We start from the raw sequence: 9,708 nt of genomic DNA, 5'->3' as shown, positions 1-9,708 counted from the left end.
CTTCTTCTAGGGTCTCCCCTGGCCTGTCACAAATGACAAATTCCACCAAAATCTTAAACTCATTTTACTCCTGAGTCTTCTTGCCGCATCTCTATTTCCCCCTCTCTAGTAGCTCCCCTTTCCGGGGCAGGGATAAAGACCCTGCTTCCCTCTTGCTTTATAGGAGTATGAGGAGCAGCCAGTGAAAGCAGGGGTAACAGCCTTTGGACTACTGGTGCCAAGATGAGGGGACCTTATAAAAGGTCCTGTCCCTGGGGACCACAAATCCGACTAAATGGCTGTGGAAAATTTTGCACATAGATGTGAGCTACATTGAGATGATGTTAGGTTCAACTGGAGACATGGACACAGAGCAGGATTTTGGGGGGAGCAATAATGTGACATAAAACAGCAGGTGAGCAAGAGCTTGCAGCTACTACTGGATGACTGCTACACTGAGCAAGTGATGTCATTGTTTTCAAATGGACCCTGGGACTATACTGTGCCCTAAACTTGTAAAGGCTGCTATTACCTCAGCACCAATCTGAACCATTATTTCTGGAAGTAGACGATTTTTCATTTTGCTTTCCAATTATGTGAAAATATTTGCATTCATCCATGGGGCAGAACAAACTGTTCATCTCCAGGGGGTTGCTCACCTGCACATGAATGAGCCACCATATGCTCAGGCTGATTCTCACTGAGTGAGCTCCAACAAAGTAAAAAATGGACCAGAAGTAGGCACTGAGCTTTCCTGCAAGAGACACTGCAGTTGGCTGGCTCTCTCAAAGCACATCCTTTACCGGGTATAAGACTCATCTTGAACAGTGCAGTGGAGGCTCTCTGGATCTAAACCACTGGGAGTTCAGGGAAACAGCAACTAAGCACCCATATGCTCAGATCAGCCCTTTGGTCAAGCTGTATCTCTCGTTCAAAACATTTGTCTCAGTGACCATACAGGGAGACAGTAATAGGGCTGGAACCACGAATGACATGGGGGAAGTGAATAAGGAGCAATTAGTCTGTTTCCCAGTCCTTGTCCACAACCCATCTTCCCTTCTTTCCCTCCAGCATGCCCTGGTCTCCGCCAGAGCAGGCCCCACCAGCACCCACACAGAAGATGGAGCTTCTGCCACAGCTCTGCCTCTTGCCTCCACACCCTGGAAGGTACCTGCACACCCAGGGTTCGTGCAGCCCCTTTGCTATGCTCACGCTGGCTCTTGCCCAGGCAGCCCCAACTGTTGAATTTTCCTGGGCTCGTTAGCAAGGCTCTCCTGTGATTACTGGTTCGTGTTATTTCTTGACTACTGGGAGAATCATGTCCTTGTTCCAAGCAGTATGAGCCAGAAACTGCAGCTTCTGCAAATACCTCATCACCTTAGCATTCCCCACACAGCATGCATCCGCATTCCCTCTTTGGATTTGTCTTGCCCTGGGAAAGCCCCTCTCATCAGACCTGGCCTGTCAGCACTCAGGTCGTAACACAGCCCCTCAGCACCACGCTGCTGAGGTCTCCCTGAGCTCGTGAACACAACTGTTCCCCTGAGACGGAGCGCCCTGCAGGAGACAAAGCTGGGGAGCCTTGCCGTGTCTCAGAGATCCACAGATAACAAGGCTGTAAGGAGCTGAACTCGGCTGGTCTGACCTCCTGTAGGACATGGTCAGCCCAGGGACACGGGCCTGGACAAAGCACTGGTCCTTGGGGGTATCAGACAATTAGCAGAGGTGTGGAAAAGCCACCCGTCTCTTGGCTGGCTCCAGCAGTGGCTCTCAGAGTTTGGTGACTCACACTGCTTAAAATCAGGGCCTGCTTTCCCACGTGAAGTTTTCAGCTGACAAACATTGGACCATGTCCTGCATTTTCTTACAAAACTGAGGCACCACTTAATGCTGGAGATATTCTCCCAAGAAAAATTCTATGCTGACCAACAGTTATTTCTAGCTCTTCCCTTTTCCTGCAAGGCAATGGGGAATCCAAGAGTGATCTCCCATGTGCTATTTTTCCATTTGTTAATCTGCAAAGAAGAGACTATGGTTGGCAGAGAAATTCAGCTGCATGGTGATGTGCAGAGGAGAGCAAGCACTGCTACACATCCCAGAAGAGAAATCTAGTTGCAGTTGTTCTCATTCTTTGCTTTTTATTGTTTTGCTTTTCATTCGCTTTGCTTAGCACGCTTGTTTAGCTGGCAGGAAAGTTCTTCATCAGAAAGCAATGGCCCCCGGTGAAGGGTTCAGAAAAGCTTCCATCTTCTATTCTTGATTTAAAAAAAAAAAAAAACAAGAAAAGTATAAGGGTCCATCCGCACCTCGAGTGTAAGATTTCTGAGGGTTTTTTTACACCTCCTCTGTTCCTGTCCCCATGCTACGCATTGGTCCCAGGTGGACTGTTCATGGGGAAGCACAGTGAGATCGGGGTACGGCCATGCCTGCAGCCCCAGCACCGGCACCCTCTGGGCCATGCCATCCCGCTGCTGAGCCAGCTGTGACAGCACCCGACTCTGGCTGCTGCCTGAGAACACACCTGCCTCCTCGTACCCCTTGCAGGCCAACGCAGGGCTGAACCACCCCCAGCTGCCTCTCCCACTTTGGGAAAACATGACACAAATGGTCCAGAGACGTGGCCCCTCTTGGCAGGGCCAAGGGGGCTCGACTGCACCAGGGCAGCAGATAGAGCGAGTAAACCTCTGGCAGTACCCACAGGCCTCCCAGGGGGCTGCCTTTCCATTGTCTGCGTGACTTCGGAGGTGGAGAGAGCTGGAAAATTCCCACAGGATCCCTTTTCCCATGAGAAGGACCACACAGAAGAGCTTGTTCTGTATGTGCTAGTTCTCCCCGTGCACTTGTCTTAGGAAATGCAGTATCTATAATTTAGGAACACTCTGCAGACATACATCAATTTTGGCAGATTTTCCACTAAAAAACTATCAATTCCCACCTCCACCCCCACCCCCCGCCTCTCCTGATCTTTAGCCCCAAGGCAGTTTGGTTTTTAACTGCAAACACAGTGCTGCCACTCACAGCCAAACAAAAATCTGAAGTCTCCCATAACATCAAATTGGCTTAAAGAACATTTTAATGATCATTTTAAAGCATAATTGTTAAAAATCATGGGGGAAACTAGGTTGGTACGCTTTTTTCTCTATGTCTGAGTCTGAAAAATCTGAGTGTCTCTACACGAGACTCTTTTTCCTAAGTGGCAGCTGAGATTCTGTTTGGCATCTCCCATGGATAGAGCTTCCTCAGGGACAAGAACTTGCATGAGTACCAATTTTGTTTTCAGTATGAGCCCTGGGGCTTCCCAAATGCAAAACCTCAGGCAAGTTCCTCACAAAATGATATGCAACATTGGCTTGCTGCTTCCTTCTGATTCAGGCTCTGCCTTACACAGCAGAAACCAGCAGTGAGCACTCACACACACAGCAAACCACAAACTAGAGTGCAGTAGCTGAAAAAGGCTGAGCTGGGTGAGGAAAGTTATTAACTGCCATACTTGGTGACGGTGAGTCCATGCCTGGAGACCTCCAGACATCCCTCCAGCAGCACTTCGGTGATTCTACAAACCACCCATTGCTCCATACCACCCAAGGTTTCCAGATCTGCCAAAAATGTGAGAGAGCAACCCAAACAGACAAGTTCCTCACAGCTGCTGTCAGGTGTAGGGATTTTATCACTTTCCCAAGCTGCAACACTGCTCATTTGGAACAAAACGTTGTTGAGAAATATTGCAAAGGCATGGGGTATTAGAAGAGTGCAAAAAAATTGTTTCTTGTGGTGGCCTCAAATGAACCAGGCAGATCTTCACTGGCTGTGGGAGATGGAGGGGAGGGAAAGGAATCTGAAAGGAAAAGCAGACAGAAAGGTGAAGGAAGGAGGACAGGGAACCCACAGAGGTGCAGGTGCAGTTCTGTGGCTGGGCTGCTTGCAAAGTTGCAAGGAAGCTGGAGGAATGGTTTCCATTCCCCCCCAAAATTATGGTCTGTGTCTGTGGCAAGGGTAGCCAAGTCCCTTTGCAAGGCGGACACAAAACAGAGGTGGAATCAAAGGTGCAAGTCCCTTCCCTCTCTGTGCACAGCTGTCCTCCTAAGGACCCACTGGCGCGTACTCACCTCACCCCTCTAGTCACCCAGAAACAGGCACTGTCTCTTTGCTTCATTGAATATTACGCATGTTGCACAAAGTGAAATAAGATCATCAGCAGGCCTTGAGAGAGCTCAGCCTCCCGTCTCCTGCTTTCTGCAGCTCGGACCATGGACGTGAGGACTCAGTCCCCAAAAAGGTCCTTGGCAGAGAAAGTAGTGGCAGAGTATGTCTCTCCTCACCTGCTCCTATGAACAGTGCCAAGTCTGCCCATGCTTCATGTTCAGTTGAAACTCCTGGCAATTGTGGCCTAAGGTTACAAATCAATTCGATGTGACCCAAATGCATTTCCAAGTGAATAAACCTCCCCAGTTCCAGCTGGGATCGCTGGGGAAGTAGGGCTCATCAGCTGGGCACAGTCCATTTCCCCCCACTTCCCCAGTGGACGTTTATGTACCTACATCCCTCACCAGAGAAATCGCTAAAGAAATAGATTTGGAAAGCCAAAGAGAGGATGCTAGGTACTGGAAGCAGCCACAGGAGAACTCAGAGAGAGTCCAGAGATTGGTTGGAGTCCTCATGCTGCTAGGTAACCCCAGAGACCTTACAGCAGTCAAGGAGCCTGCTGGGGAGAGCTCTGGACGTCCTGCAGGTGCTTCACCAAGTACTTCACCTACTTGTGGGTTGTACAGTCCTACCTGTACAATCATCCCTGACATATCTTCCATTCTGCCGTGAGAGCTCTGCTGTCCTGGGGGCTGTGGGCAGGAGCTGGGCAGCAGAGACAGGGGAGTGATGGTGCAATGAGACGTGGCCCTTTCTGCTCACCTTTCTAGAGATCTCACTGGGTGCAAACCCATTGCACCCGCTCCAAGACTCCTCTCCAGGAGCATCACCTCCTGCATCAGCCAAAGCAGCATTCCCTCACCAAGCAGACCTCGTTCACAAAGGGGCAGGGTCTGTCTGCTCCAGGACCACTGGTTCCTAGCACAAGACTCTGAACGCACCGCACACTCCTCATCCTGCCTTGGCCCCAGAAATCCCACCAGGGCTTCCCCATGTGCTTCTTTCTACAGACACCAAAGATCTGTCCAGTCTGATACAGAGCAACAGGGCTTGGCCCTGCCTGATGCTGGCTCTGCCACCCAGGCTGGATGAGAGCACCCCGTCCCCCCTCAGGAAAGGGGAGGCTCTTGCCCAAGGCCCTCCCTCCCTGCTCCCCGACACGCACAGCTGCCTGCACCCACGGGACGCTCGCTGCCTCCTTCCCCTGCTGGGGAAGCAGCTTCCTCCTCGCAGAGCCACACAGGAAGCACTGCGGTATTTATAGATCTCTCTGAGAGCATCTTGCACAAACTCGGGGAAAAACCTACATTCAGTCACAAACAACCTCCGTGCACCCAGGGCTGCACTGGAAGTGGGAGATGTTCTCAGTCCACTCCTGGACACACATGTCCTGGGGAGGAGGCTGTAGAACCACGTCCCCCGTACAGACCGGATGAGGAGCCTTTCCCAGGACTATTTCTGCTCTTCTCTGCTGCTGCCTCCTCGCTTGTCTCCTTCCATCTCTCTACCACCACCCAGTCTCTCTTCCTCCCTCCTCCATCTTTCTCCACTCTTCTCCTCTGCTCTTTGTGATCAAAGCAGCTGCTCCCCATCCAGCCAGATGCACTGAAGAAGGAAAGCAAACATGAAGATGCAGAGAGCAGTGCTTCAGAGGAGGGAGGGACAAAACCTGCTGCTCTGCATAGGGTAAAGACCAGCAGAACAGTCAGAGAAAGTCACGGACAAATGCATTCTGGGCTGTAGGGAAGCCATGAAGGGTGCAAAGATCCCTTCCACGAGGAATTTCAGGATGTCAGAATTTGTCTTTGGTCTCTACCAGGCTAAAAGACATGGAAAAAAAAATGCATTCATTATTCTAAGTATTTCCAAGTTTTTGCTTCTATTCTGAATTTTAAGTGATTTCTTACTCTCACATAAAACAGGAAAATACTGAGATTTCAAAACATCACCTAAAGGGGAACATAGAATTGTTTCACTCCAAAACAGCTCTAAAACAGGTTCAATTTAACTCTGAACTTCTATCTCCTGAATGAATTCTGCTTCACTTGGCCTCAATTCTGTGATTTCCTGGTAGATTTGTATACGTCCCAGTTCTGGCCCTAACATAAGTCCATTTCCAAGCCCAGAAATGTTTCAGTTCAATTCCAACTGGCCTGGAGGTACCCTCACCCTTAGCTGTGTGCCGCACTTAGACCTCAGAGCAACCTATAAAACACAACAGGTGATGATCTCCTTGGCACTTCACCACAAGTCATCCCTCTCATCCCTACTGCTGGCAAAACTTGCCTAGCAAACCTCTCCTCAAATGGGAGAGGTATACAGTGAATATTTCCTACCTTTCGCCAGATGTTGGGGCCACACGGAGCCCAGCCTGGATGTGCTCAGAGCAGCTTGGAGGAACTGCCGCGTCCATCCCAAGGGTGACACTCATGAAGAAGAGGCCTGCAAACCAGCCTTGAGGTGACCCAGTTGTGGCTTGCTGTGCTGATTCTGTGTCAAGAAGGGCTGCTGATGCCTAAAAAGCATGTCACCAATTGTCATCTCAGCCACAGGAAAATAGGCCATTGGCTACATCCCCAGCAGAGGAGGCAGACCACTTACGTCTTGTTCCTCCACCATAAACATGGAAGTGGCTCTTCCAACACGGCTGGAAATGGCCTGAATGCACACATTCGTTGTCTAGAAGCAGGTTTCCATCTACCCTGAGCAACTGATAGCGATCGGGATCTGGGGAAGTGGGAAACCGTCCTCCAAGTGGTAGGTCCTGATCAGAGCCTGGGATCACCTTTTACTGGTCAGAAATGGCACTGATCCCGGCTGCCAGCTGCCAGTTAAAGCTAACTTCACTTCTAGGGTTACCCGACGTGGTAACACAAAGTCCTGCAGCACGGACTGTATCCACCACAGCCATGGGCCTTCATGTCTCATGGATCTGTTCCACCTAAATCAGACCCATTTCTGGAAGACATGGCTCTCATGTTTAGCAAACACACTGTGTTTGAAAATTCAGTTGTCCAGAAAAATGCTCTTTGTCGATTCCTCCCATGTTCAGCTCTGAGAGTATGCAGTCGGAGGAAGCTCTACACACATCATCCCCAGGAAAGAAAGCAACAGCAATCCCTGTGCAGCAGTGCAGTGACCAAGGCAGTGACCAAGGCTTGAATTTACTCTTTGCAAATGACATCTAAAGCCAATGATAAAGGTGAAGAGATTTAATTTAAGGGTACTATCTGGCCTGCATGGCTTTCAAGTCGTTTGCTGTGGAACAGATGGGATAAAGGAAGAAAACTCTATCTTCCTCTCCCAGGGCAGGAATAACTCCCAAAAAGTCAGCAGGACTGACTGAGACCTGGCATTTAGTAATAGTCTCTGTATGCAGCTATCATGACTGTGTTGTTTAAGACCATTTGCTCACTTATCCCAACTCTCATGGATCCATTGACACCATCTGCTCCTTCCCTTTCAAATACCAGGGTGGTGCCCTGATCCAGGCCCTCTGCCTTCCAGGGCAGAGCAGAGCGAGCAGAGCAGAGGGAGGCTTAGCCAGAGATTTGCTCCAGAGCTATGCCCGTGCCCTGCAGAGGCCAGCCAGGCTTTGCTTTGAGGGATCAACATTCATCCCATGTTTTTTCTTCAGCGTTTCCAGCCACTAGAGCTTGGGCAGTGCAGCTGCCTCCTGGTGCTGCAGGCAGACAGAGAGCATACAGGCCTGCATACACGAAGCATGGACACAGCAAGACTTGGTGCAGCACTCGCTACCCACCCACAGGCATTTTGGAGGGGCCACAGAGCTGATTTTGGGTGTCTAACACAAATAATTACAGCACTGCCAGTTCTATAGAGGTGCTGTTGGTTCAGTGGACAACTGCAACAGCCTCCCATGCTCACATGAAACCAGAGCAGACTAAAAGCTCACCAGGCCAGGTCCAAGCAGTTTCATTTCTGGAGGGTTGCAGTCTTCAACTTTGTTTACATGCAGCTTTCGGTTGTGTTTGAGCCCAGAACTGGTTACTGGCCACGTGTCTGGGGAGGAAATACATTCATAGGATCAGCAGAGATGAGAGAGAAAGAGAGAGAGAAAAAAAAAAAAAAAAGAAAAAAAAAGTGGTTTTTTTTAAGCAGGAAAGGAATCAGGAACAAAAAAATGATGCAACCTGAGTGCCAGCCAAATGAACACAACTATAACGGCTTGATTCTTTCATAACATGTTTCCTGCGGAGGGCAGCGGGAAAGTGTGACACAATCACAGCACTCAGCCCTGCACTGCAAGGGCACAGCAGGCAGCACAGTGCTCGGAGACCTGCACCCTCCTCTGCGCCAGCAGCAGCTGGACCTTCACACAACCATCAGTACTTCTGTTGCTGTAGTATCTCTTCAAGGCAGGACAAGGTTTCTATTCCCATGTTACAAAATGCTCAGTCCGTGAGAGGCTCTAGGTAACTGCTGAGCACTGGGGCATCTAGCCTTAAACTACATAGCTGTGCAATTCTGACATCGCTGCCACAGGGCCACTAAAGCATGGTAAGGAGCTGCATGCTCAATCATTATATACCTTCAGCAGCATGGAGACATGGCAAAGCTGGACAACCTTCTGCATGGGCCCAGCGCACTTGAATCTGAGCCATCCTCGGTTATCGGCACTGTCTGAGTACTTCCTCCTCAGCTGTTATGAATGGTCATTCACAAAGAGTGGCCGTTAGCTCAAGGAGAGCATCCAGGGCTGCATGCATGCCTCTGAAAGCACAAGCAAAGGAAGCCCTGAGGTCTCAGCATCTCATTTTGCTGCAGAGAAAGGAGCTAACAGATGACTAAGTCCACATGCTCTCTAACCATTTATCCCATCCCATCCCATCTCCCTTTCTATGCAGTGTCAGGGGCATAAACAAGGTAACCTAGAAGGACTTACGCCAAACAGCATTTTAGTTTATAGGCACAATGTATGAAATCTTTGCTAAAGCTGCATATTTAGGACCTTTTTTTAGATTAGCAGAACACGGTGTCTTGGCTGTAATGAGCCAAGTTCCAATATTCCAGCAGAGAACGTGGGAAAAGTTATTGATGTGAAAGAATTCAAAACCCACATGGATTTTGCCATTTTACTACTGTCACTCCTTAAAGCTGAGCCCACAGGGGCTACCAGCAAATACACCATACACCCTCATTTAGCCTGTTGCCCCTCTCTCCATGCATATGTGTTGCCTGAAAAATCTTTCTTGGGTTTGGAAGCTGAAGAGAACACCCTCGAGCCCAGGGAGCAGCTTTCCATGGCCCCATCTTCTGCTGGCAGTGAGCTGGGATGATCTGCCTTTGCCTGTAAACTATTCTCTCTCCATGCTTTCTGGGAAAGACCCAAGCTCAGGCTGCATCTTGAAGATAACTGCTAACATGGGAATATTTATGCAGGTCTCTCTCCTGGAGTCAGGCCAAGCTGCCTGTGGTTTGTGGCCTACAATAACAAACGTTACAGCAGAAGATAGTATTTGTTTAACTGCTTGTTCTGCCAATACTGTAGCTTGCAAAAGCCCAAAGATTGCACAGCCGGAGCTGGCGACTTTTAGGAAATCATCTGTTCTTGCACCAAGAGAA

General features: G+C 49.5%; 1 long non-coding RNA gene across 1 annotated transcript; it reads right to left on the bottom strand.

Moving 5' to 3' along the window:
* Window positions 1-2,103: 2,103 nt before the first annotated feature.
* On the bottom strand, window positions 2,104-8,148 carry LOC310886108. Its single transcript, XR_014575177.1, has 3 exons — window positions 8,039-8,148; window positions 6,459-6,637; window positions 2,104-2,234 (listed from the first exon to the last, which is right to left on the bottom strand). It is a non-coding gene; the product is annotated as an uncharacterized lncRNA (long non-coding RNA).
* Between the last annotated feature and the right edge of the window lie 1,560 nt (window positions 8,149-9,708).

This window comes from Anser anser, assembly GCF_964211835.1.
Source record: "Anser anser genome assembly, chromosome: 24".
NCBI lineage: Eukaryota > Metazoa > Chordata > Aves > Anseriformes > Anatidae > Anser > Anser anser.
The sequence above is the reverse complement of the archived record's forward strand: the minus strand, read 5'-3'. Positions and strand labels throughout refer to the sequence as shown.